Consider the following 10,771-nt stretch of genomic DNA (forward strand, 5'->3'; position numbering starts at 1 on the left):
GTCACATTCCAACAAGGTTAATGTGGAAGAGTGGTTGCCCCAGTGTGCTTCAGCCCAGGGATATGTTTTGAGGGAACCCCTGGCTCCTGAGTGGCCAGGCTGGTATCCAGAAAGCTAAAAGCCAATGCAAAAGGTCTACACATTCTTTAACAATGACCACTGAACTGACATCCAGTCCAAATCCACAACACTAATTGGATCCTTTGTATATAACACCCACATAATAGTCTTCAAATTCTTAGAGCAGCACACAGAATATTTGGACTCTGGTTTCCAAACCCACTTTCCACAAATCCTACATTACCTGTTAGTTTCTTCTCCCTGGAAGCCGTCTGCCCTGCTTTTTGGTCATGGTTGTTGCCCTTGCAGGACAATCAAATTCTTTCCATTAAGACTAAAATACCTAGGTTTCTATGTTCTTCTAGGCTTCTTTTTTCTCCTCTCTTCAGTGATTCACCAACTCTATCATTAACTCTTACATCCTTTAAAGGCGGGTTAGGTGAGCCTGAATTGAATGAGTGACAAAAATGAGCCCGAGGCATTAAGAAAATTGTCAAAATTCACCTGCAGGACACAGGCCTTGAGGCTTTAAGGAGATTCACTCCCTGGGGCAGCTGGATGGCTCCATCGGTTAAGTGTCTGACTCTTGATTTCAGTTTAGGTCATGATCTCAGGGATGTGATATGGAACCCCATGTCAAGTTTCACATTGGGCATGGAGCCTGCTTGAGATTCTCTCTCTCCCTCTTCCTCTGCCCCTCTTCCCACCTCTTCTCCCCACCCCACCCCAAAAAAAGATGACGAAGAAGAAGATTCACTCCTTGTTTTTGTGCGCTCAGTGAATGTGGAGTGGATGTGCTTGTGACAGCACATTTGTGTGAATAACCAAAAGCGATCAAAGCTTCTGTGTAATCAGCATGTCCCTTCCTGACTGTATCCATGTGACAAGGGATGAAGGAGGAGTATCCTTCTTTAACCACTTCATGGTTAGCATTATGCAGACTACACAGATTCAAGAAGCCAGCTGGTATCAGAGTCTTGGCCACAATGCAGCTTCAACTATCACTACTCCTTCACTGTGCTCCACTGCCTCTGCACATAGGTCTCTCAATGACCTCTGAGGAAGGGGTGAGACTCCTTCCTAGAAGCTAAGGAGAAAGGGAGTTTTTCTTCTCCTATGAGTTTTGCCTAAAATATACTGCACAAAGTTTACAGAATGTTTCAACTAACCCTCCAGTTTAGTAGTTCTTCATGTTTTGGAGGATGTGCATAATAGCCATGGGACTCTTCTGAAAGATTTGGAAATTTTCTCAGAAAAAGAAGGCCACAGAAGATATAGATATACAATCTGTAGAAGTATCAGAAGGTTCATGAACACTATCTATAGACCTTTGCAGATCAGTGAATTCCAGGTTCAGATTCCTGTCCTCATGGAAGTAAAAAAGTACCTCCTTGTCAGGCACCCTCTGAGTATCAGTAAGAACCAGAGGATCAATGAATCCAAAGTGGTTCCTCTTCCAAGGAGTGTAGGGGGAAAGGGGACAAGGTCAGTTGGGTGAATGCTACTGAAAGCCGCTCTGTGAGAAGTCCTTGACTGAGCTTCCCCTTGCATTTTTAATTTAAGATTTTATTTATTTATTCATAAGAGACACAGAGAGTGAGGTAGAGACACAGGCAGAGGGAGAAGCAGTCTCCCTACAGGGAGCCTGACGCAGGACTGGATCCCCGGACCAGGATCACACCCTGAGTCTGAGCCGAAGGCAGACACTCAATCACTGAACAACCCAGGTACCTCACTCCTTGCACGTTCTTGCAGCAGAAAGCAATGCTTATAAGTGCCGCTATGCATTTCCAGTAAATTTGGTTCAAGTCCAGCTTGGATTCGTGACTGCGATTCGTGTTATATGGATCATCATAATGTTCATGGGCCAAGTACCTTCTCAGCTGATGAATTTTATGCAAACATCTTTTTTAATATTTAGCAAACTCCTTGTTGGAAATCTGCTATATGCCTTATATTTCATGTCCCCTGATTCCAACATCGTTTCTCCTCCTCTATTACCCAGGCTGCAGAGGAGACTGATGAGCACACGTTAGAAATATAGTGAACATAATTTAGGGAACATAAGGGTCCCTGTCAGAACACAGGTGGGTGTCCATGAAGGAGCTGATCCAGAGTGCCCGGGGGAGGGGGGGCAGCCTGCCCTTAAATGCCATCTTAACTGATTTTACCATTAAACACATTGCCTTTGGTGGAATGAAGGGTGGGAGGTATGGAAATGAGAGCAAAGGTATGGAATTCTCATGATGAGAATCATGAAGGCAAAAAGATTCTAAATTTTACAGACTAAAGAAAGTGGACTGGAAATAGAAAAGGGAAAAAAAAAAGATAAAGAAGAAAAAAAATCACAGCAAACCCAGAGATGAACTACTTAAGCACCCATCTCATGGCCCGGTGTCACCCTGGCTTAAGAAGGCTCAGCAAGCCCCTGTAGCAAGAGCTTTTACCTCAGGGAGGACGAGGAGGGGTGGTTTTTAAATCTTCCCTCATAATAGTCATAAGCAGGGTGAGGAGGCTGCAACTATTGGGTTGATTTAGTAACAGAGGTCACCTTGCTATCTGCACAGCTTTCTTGTCTGCTTTTTTCTCTGGTGGGAAGCTTAAGACCTGAGACAACAAACTTAAGACAACCCCTTGGTTGTTTAGATGGGACTGTCTAGAAACAAATTTGTTTAAATAATGGAGGTAGCAAAATGATATAGGAACCCTCGAGGGAAGCTGCTTCCTCATTATCATGGTCACTGTCATCATATTATCATGATTACCTGGCTAGATGCAAGAGTGGTGTCGAATGTGTGTGTGTGTGTGTGCGCGCGCACATACATCTTCCCAGCAGCCCTGCAGATGTAGATTTCGAGTTGTCATTTCATAGATGAGCACACTAAAGCTCCCAAAGACTAGATGTCCTCCCCAAGGGCTCTCACTTCACTCAAAAATCAACAGCACCAGAATTATGTTCCAAATGTTATTAGCTCCCAAACCCCTTGGGTTCCATTATTTACTTTATTTCCAATTAGTCATTTAGCAAACGGATTTGCAGACCTTGGCTATGATGTGCTGGACACCGTGCTAGGCTGTAGGGATACCAAAATGAGGAGACACTATCCTCAGGAAGTCCACAGTCTAGTAAAATAAACTACTATCCACTGGAATATTTGGAAATTTGCCTTCACTACGAAAGCACTGTACAAATACTGGCTGCTCCAATTGGACTAAAGCAGTGTCACTCTCATCTTTCACCCATTTCTTCAGGAGCCCTGCCAACCTCACTTACACCTTTGCACTCCTTATCTCCTTTCCTCCGGGGCTGACTTCCAGGCTACAGGTCAAAGTCTGCATCTGCTCTCTGTGTCCCTCTCTGTCGGTTCCCAGGTCACAGTTCCCTGGCTCTCTTTCTGTCTGCCACACACCCTGCTCCCCTTCCGGCCCTCCCCCTGGCCTGGTCCTGCTGTTAGTGCCTGGACTCAATCAATTTCTTAATGCTGTGATCAGTGGCTCAGTCAATTTAGGGAGGGGGGGGGAAGGCAAGGAACCAGGTCTGAAAGGCTCTGTAGGATGCCGAAGGAGAAGAGTCTGATTCTGAGGGAGTGCCCCAGGAGAGGGTAGATTAAATTTATTGAGTGTCGGTGTTATGAGCAAGGACTTTGGAGTCTTATAGACTTTTTCTCATCAGTCTTTCTAGCTATGTGACTTGGAGGAAATAATTAATCATTCTCTGCCTTGGTTTCTGGAGACTTACTAAACTCCTTACAGTGTGACTCAAAGTAGTGACTGAGTTATCAGAGCAAAATAATTATCATTATACAGCATTTGGCATTTAATTCAAGGAGTGTTAGATGGCCGTATGAACACTCAATGAGATGTGGTCCCCATGTGCCGGACATGTTCAACTGATCAGCCCCAGATTCTCCATCCTTCCCTGTGCACCAGGAGGCTGACCTGGATGACTCCATTATTGGGCTCCCTTGCAATTTGGTTTATCCTAGGCTTTGGCCAATTAGAAATACCAGCAGAAGAGGGAGGATTGTGAAGTGGGCTGTTTATTCTCAGTCACACCTGGAGCAGGCTATCTCCTTTCTCCTTGGGTCTTGTTTGTGTCAGACAGCTTTCTCCATACTGGTCAGGCCCTCCCTGTTTCTGTTCCATATGCCACTCTGTCCTTCTTTCTCTTGGACCTGTTCTTATCACGTACTGCTTCTTCCCTCAGGGTTTCTCTATTCCCACATAGGACGTCAGTAGTCTCTTGATTAAAGTGTCCTTGAGTGTGAATAACCTGAAGGTGATGTCTTCTCCCAGGACCCTGACCGAAACCACCCCCTTCACTTTGCCTGAGATGCTGCTTGCTCCAAAAGAGGGCAAGAATCCAGTTTTGAAGTTCTTGTCTTCTGGCTTGAGTCTGTGTTGTTGGGAGGATTGAGAAAGAAGTACTAGTTAAAGTAAATAACCCTGGGGAGGACAGGTCATGGAGGAATAAAGAAGGAATAAAGAATAAAGCTCTTATGGAAAGAGCTTGTAATTGGAATGAGGAACCACCTATCTCAATTCTTTTATCTCTGGAGATCACCCCACAGCATCTTCCTTCCTGTCCAGCACCTCCAGCACCCTCCTCCCCAGGACTCCTGAGAGCAGATCTAAGCCCACACTAACTCTGGGGCGAGGAGGGGATAGGACTGACTGATGAAGAGCAGAACAGATGTTCAACTTCACTAGTAACCGAGAAAAGGAAATGAAACAACGTTTAATGGTTTTAAACAAACGAGGAGCGCTTTCTAAACCAGGGCACATTTTTAGATTGACAATTTTTAACACAAAGACTTCTGGTTTCAGCTCAGAGATGTAGAGCACTGGAAAGAACATGGCTCTCACCCTCACAACAATAACAAAAACAGCTGGACGAACTACAAGGTAACAGCTTCTCTTGCACCTGTCAGAGAATGGAGGCCACAGGACTATGCTGGAGTCTGGGAGAAGTAGGCATCTACGAAGGAGGCACATGATTCAAGCATTTGCTCCTTTATTAACCTGGGGCAGATGCCAGGTAAGAAGATTCAGTTAAAATCATGTGTGAGTATAGTGTTATGTGAAAAATACACAGACCTATATGCATATATGTATACAAGTTGACTCACACTAACAAACGGTGGGTATGTATTAATTTGAATTAAGGGTGGCGTAAATTATACCATACTTAGTTCACTTCACAGAGTGGGTTTAATCATTCTCATTTACTTCATTGTTACCTTTACTTTTACACATTCTATTTTTAAATATTTCCAACTTCCATATAATTACAGAGAGTAAGACATACATCCACAGAGCTCTCACTCCCCAGATTTAACCTATGCCAATATATGCCCCCTCCCACGCTGGCCGCCCCTCCTCTGTTTCAATGGGGCTGACCCAGCTCCTTAGGTTCGGCAGACTTGCAGGAGCCCTGGACAATGCCCACCCATCTTACTGCCCACCCATGGCAGCCTCACCATACCTGCACAACTGTACCTTGTATTCTCCTCTCTGGTTTAGCAACCCATCCCCTTCCTCTCTAAATGGGACTCAGTGTGGCGAGTTCATTTTTGTTTCGCTTGGAGCTGGTGAGTTTTTGTTTTCATGTGTAAGAAAAAGGATCTGCTTTCAGCCTCAGCTTTGAAGCAGAAATCGGCCTGTACCAGACTAAAATAGATGCTTCCTGTCACACAAAGATCTTAATGATAAAACCGCTGATTTTGGAAGCCCTGATATATACTAACTCATTTAATGTATTGTTCCATTTGCCTTTCTAGCAACACTGAGGGGTGTGTGGGGCCAGCCCTGCCTTCCAGACAGGAAACAGAACTGGAAAGGCCAAGGCTTATGGAGCCTTGTGTATCTATCAGGCACCCAAACTTGCACTCTCTTTTTAATGACAAAGGTACAGATTATCTTTTATTTCACAATATCTAGATCGGTTACTCTAATAGGCCTTTTCTCTATCTGTGGCCTCATTCCAGAAAACTGAGGTTGAGAGGTAAATTACCTCCACGTTAGCAGGGACAAGTGGGGCTCTCCAATATTTATTTGTAGCTAAGCCTTCAATTCCTGGATATGACATTATTTTGAACTTAGACGAAGGGTATAGCAGAACTTCACTACTCTCTGTCTTAGGTCTGTGCCATCAAAGCAGCCCCTGGGACAAGTGATTTGGGTGAAGGCAGGTTCAAGGACTGGGGAGGGCCCTCAAGAGAGAGGAAATGCAGGAAGCAGCATGGGCAGGGGAGGAGGCTAAGCCAGGATGTGGTCTCAGCAAGATCTAGCTTTAGCCTGAGCTCATAGGGAGTTCTGGAGCATGAAATATGCCAGTTAGTCATTGCCACTTTGAGGCATAGGGATGGCCTTTGTGGAAAGGTGAGAATTATCTTCTCGCAGCAGCTGGGGAATTTGTGTGGGGACCGAGTAAAAGGAATCCCAAGAAGGAACCAACATCCCAGCTCCACTGTCCTCAAACATTTGAAAGATTGACGAGGACCACAAGTAGCCTTTTGTATTATGATAGAAAGGCACAGAATGATTAGAAGGTTTGACTTGGAACTAAAGAAAACCTGCTAAACCTGCTACCTTTTAGATGATTGGACACACTGGATAAGGAGATTAAGTATGAGGGGGGTGGTGGTGGAAATGCTGGTCTTAAATGGTGAATTTCCTCTACCATCTGCAAAACCATTCAATTGCAGGGAGAATGAGTTTGGTCCATGGCTGACTACCTCCAGAGCCTTCTGCTATTCTTTCTGATGATGTCTTCACGGAAGCCCCATTGCCAGCCTTGAGATTGCTGATTTCAAGGCACTTTTAAGACAAAAATAAAAATTCCATTACTTTCTGAGGGAGATGACTGTCTGCTCCTTTTGAGCTGGGCCGGAGGGAGCATTCAGAATACATTGCTGGAAGTAAATGGAATTTTTCAGCTATTTAAATTGCAATTCACCCCTGAAAACTTCATTTTATCAAAACTTCAGGTTAATACTATTTTCCGTGCTCAGGTATTCTCCCCAAATACACATGCAGGAGACGCTGGAGCCCAGGGGAGACTATTCCAGAGACAGAGTTCCTTAAAGAGGCCTCAGGTACTAACATCTTCACAGCCATGTAACAAACAAAATTCAGAAAGGACTGACCTTTAACATGACAGACAGGTGTGCTGGGACAGAGGACGCTACTGAAATCAGAGGATTTAATTCTACCTGTGTGCTGGTGAGAAGGTCATGTAATTGTGGGATGCCTGGGTGGCTCAGCGGTTGAGTGTCTGCCTTCTGCTCAGGGTGTGAGGCCGGGGTCCAGGGATGGAGTCCTGCATCAGGCTCCCTTAGAGGAGCCTGCTTCTCCCTCTGCCTGTGTCTCTGCCTTTCTCTCTTGTGTCTCTCATGAATAAATAAATACAACCTTAAAAAAAAGAAAGAAAGAAAGAAAGTAATATAATCGCTCTGAGCCTTTTAGTTCACATCTCTGAAATAAGATTTGGGACACCTTCCTTGTCTATCTCAAATTGCTGTCGTGACAATTACATTAGGTCACTTTATACAAAAGTGCTATACAAAAACCTACAATTAAACTTATAGAGTTCAAAATTCTAAGACAAGAATCCCCTCAAGAACACCACACCTTGGTAAACATACCTTATATAATCCTTGCTCCCCGAATGTGAACATGTCCTGTGAATATGATAGGCTAGGCACTCCCATGATTAGACTATGTAACTTCAGTTACATAACTTAACAAACCGGAGAGAGATTTTTCCTGCTGGCTTTGAAGAAAGTAAGTTTCCAGGTCATGGTTAGGACCTAGGGGTAGCCTTGAGAAGATGAGATGGACTGCCTGCCAGCATAAAAACAGGGACTTCAGTCCTACAGTCAAAATGTAAATTCTACCAACCACCCAAATGAGGGTGAAAGAAGAGCCTGGCTCAAAGAGAGAATTCATTCTAAGGCTTGTTAGACCTTGAACAAAAAATCCAGTTACTCTGGGCCAGGACATCTGACCTACAAAAATATGACATAATAAATGGGTGTGAGTTTAGCCTACAAGTTTGTGCTGATTTGTTACATACCTACAGAAAATGGATATACAATTAGTTGTTCTGAAATGGTTGATTAAGGACCTCTGAAACCCATTTCTCTATAAAAGCAATGAGAATATGAGTGAAAAGTGTCAAAATACCTGTTTCATAACTCTGAAAAATCACCAGTGGCTTCCAGTAATCCAAACAGTATTTATTCAAGAAAAATGGCTGAATTTGGGCAAGAATAGTGAGCTTTGTGGCATTTTAACTGGACTTAGGCCCATCAGCCTCTCCCCAGCAATTCAGGAGCACTGGAAGCCAAAAGCCTCACAGCTACAGTAGCTGTGAAAACAGCAGCTTAGCAGCTACTGAAGTAAGCAAAATGGGTTTGGAGCTTCCAGGAAGTCCCATTCCTAGAAATTGTCACCATGCGATCTATCTGGCAGTTTGTGAAAAAAGCTCCACTTTTAAGGATGTCTTTATTTGATCTAATCAGAGCATGTTCTTTGTGAGGAGCCCCACCCACAGAGTATTTGTCAAATACAATCAGTGGCAATTGTTTAATATCACAGCTGCCCAGAGATGTGTTAACAGTTAGAGCTAACAAGTGCAAATCAAATATATTAAAAAGAAAAGCTGGATAATGAGATATCCATAGGCATCTTTGAAAAGCTCCAGCATATTACTGAGAATCTAGAAGCCCGTGTACATTTTCAGGACTGTGTATATGCCCCAGAAAGCGCTAAATATGTCCTACTCTCTCACCTCTGGTTATGCTGTCATGCTTTGCATAAGCAAGGAGTTAAGTATAAGCTAGAATCATAAACTGCTTGCCAGAGCACTGAAAACATAACTACACACACACACACACACACACAGTCCTTAAAAAGGAAGGTTATTAGTTCATGTAGTTTTATGGAAATCTCTTGTTTAGTCATTAGTTTATCACTTCAATAGCCACGCATGACACAGAATGCAGATTTTATAGAAATAGTCCAAGAAAGTCACTCAACTAGCAAACTGCAGCAATATCAAAAAGCCTGGAGAAGAGAATCTGATTTTCAGACTTGACACATCATACTATTTAAAATATCCAATTTTCATTAACAATAGCAAACAATACAAGACATGCAATGAAATAGGAAAGTGTGGGTCATACAAAAAAAAAGTTTATAGAAGTTATTCCTGAGAAAGCCTAAACACTGGACTCACTAGGTAAATCAGTTATCACAAATCAGTTAAATCAGTTATCATTGAATACATTCAATTCCACTTGATCATGGTGTATTATCCTTTCTTACATATGCCTGGATTTGATTTGCTTATATTTTGTTAAGGATCTCTACATTTATGTTCATAAGGGGTATTAATTAGTCTAAAGTTTTTTGCTATTTGTCAGGCATTTCAACATAAAACAAACCCACATTTTCTTCTGAGTGTCTACTCTGCCTCCAATCTCTATTAGCCAAGAAGCAAGGCAAGAGCATACATTTGTTTAACCACTATGTCACCTTGGACAAGTGATGTGAATTCTCTGAGCCTTGATGTCCTCATCCATAAAATGGGAATATTAATATCTGTTTCATTGTGTTGCTGCAGAGATTAGATGAGAAAATATGTATATTATGATAGCTTGACTTTTTCTCTCCATAAAAGATATGTTGAAGTCCTAACCCTCAGGATCTCAGAATGGGACTTTATTTAGAAATAGAGTCATTATAGATGTAATTACTTAAGATGAGGTCCAACTAGAGTAAGAGAGGCCCTTCCTCCAATATGACTGGTGTCCTTATAAGAGGATAACTAAGTGGTGACACAGACACAGGGGGAGAATGCCTTGTCATGATAGAAGTGGAGATCAGAGTTATGCTACCACAAGCCAAGGAATTCCTGGGGCTACCAGAAGCTAGGAAAAGGCAAGGAAAAACATTCCTCAGAGACTTTTAAGAGAGTTTGGCCCTATGAAGACATTGACTTTGGATTTTCTAGACTTCAAAACTGTGAAAGAATAAATTTCTATAGTTCTAAGCCACCTAGTTTGTGGTATTTTGTTATGGCAGCCCTAAGAAACTAGTGTACATGTAAAGCTCTAGAACAACACCTGGCGTATGATAACTCCATTATAAATATTCTAGATGTTTTTCCTTGTTGTTTCTGTTAATTTTAAAATAATTTTATAAGTTAAGTAATTAGTCTGCTTGAGCTATCATATCAAAATACCACAGACTGGGTGGCTTTAGCAACAGAACCTTATTTCTCACAGTTCTGGAGGCTAGAAATACATCAGGGTTCCAGTATGGTCAGGCTCTGGCAAGGATCTTCCTCCTGGCTTCCAGACATTCACCTTCTTGTTGTGTGCTCACATGGTGGAGAGAGGAGAGGAAGCAAGCTCTCTGGTATCTCTTTCTTTTCTTTCTTTCTTTCTTTCTTTCTTTCTTTCTTTCTTTCTTTCTTTCTTTCTTTCTTTTTCTTCTTTTTTCTTTCCTTTCTTTCTTTCTTTCTTTCTTTCTTTCTTTCTTTCTTTCTTTCTTTCTTTCTTTCTTAGAGAAAGCAAGCTAGAGAGAGAGAGAGAAAGAGAGAGAAAAAGCATAAGCCAGGAGGAGAGGCAGAGGAAGAAGCAGACTCCCCACTGAGCAGGGAGCCCAAGAGTAGGCTCAATCCCAGGACCACAAGCTCCTGACC

At 42.7% G+C, this 10,771-nt stretch overlaps 1 long non-coding RNA gene across 1 annotated transcript; it reads right to left on the reverse strand.

The window, feature by feature from the left end:
• Positions 1-3,904: 3,904 nt before the first annotated feature.
• On the reverse strand, positions 3,905-10,561 carry LOC140603836 (uncharacterized). Its single transcript, XR_012006818.1, has 3 exons — positions 10,434-10,561; positions 7,275-7,473; positions 3,905-4,456 (listed from the first exon to the last, which is right to left on the reverse strand). It is a non-coding gene; the product is annotated as an uncharacterized lncRNA (long non-coding RNA).
• Positions 10,562-10,771: the final 210 nt, after the last annotated feature.

This window comes from Canis lupus, chromosome 14, assembly GCF_048164855.1.
Source record: "Canis lupus baileyi chromosome 14, mCanLup2.hap1, whole genome shotgun sequence".
NCBI classification, from domain to species: domain Eukaryota; kingdom Metazoa; phylum Chordata; class Mammalia; order Carnivora; family Canidae; genus Canis; species Canis lupus.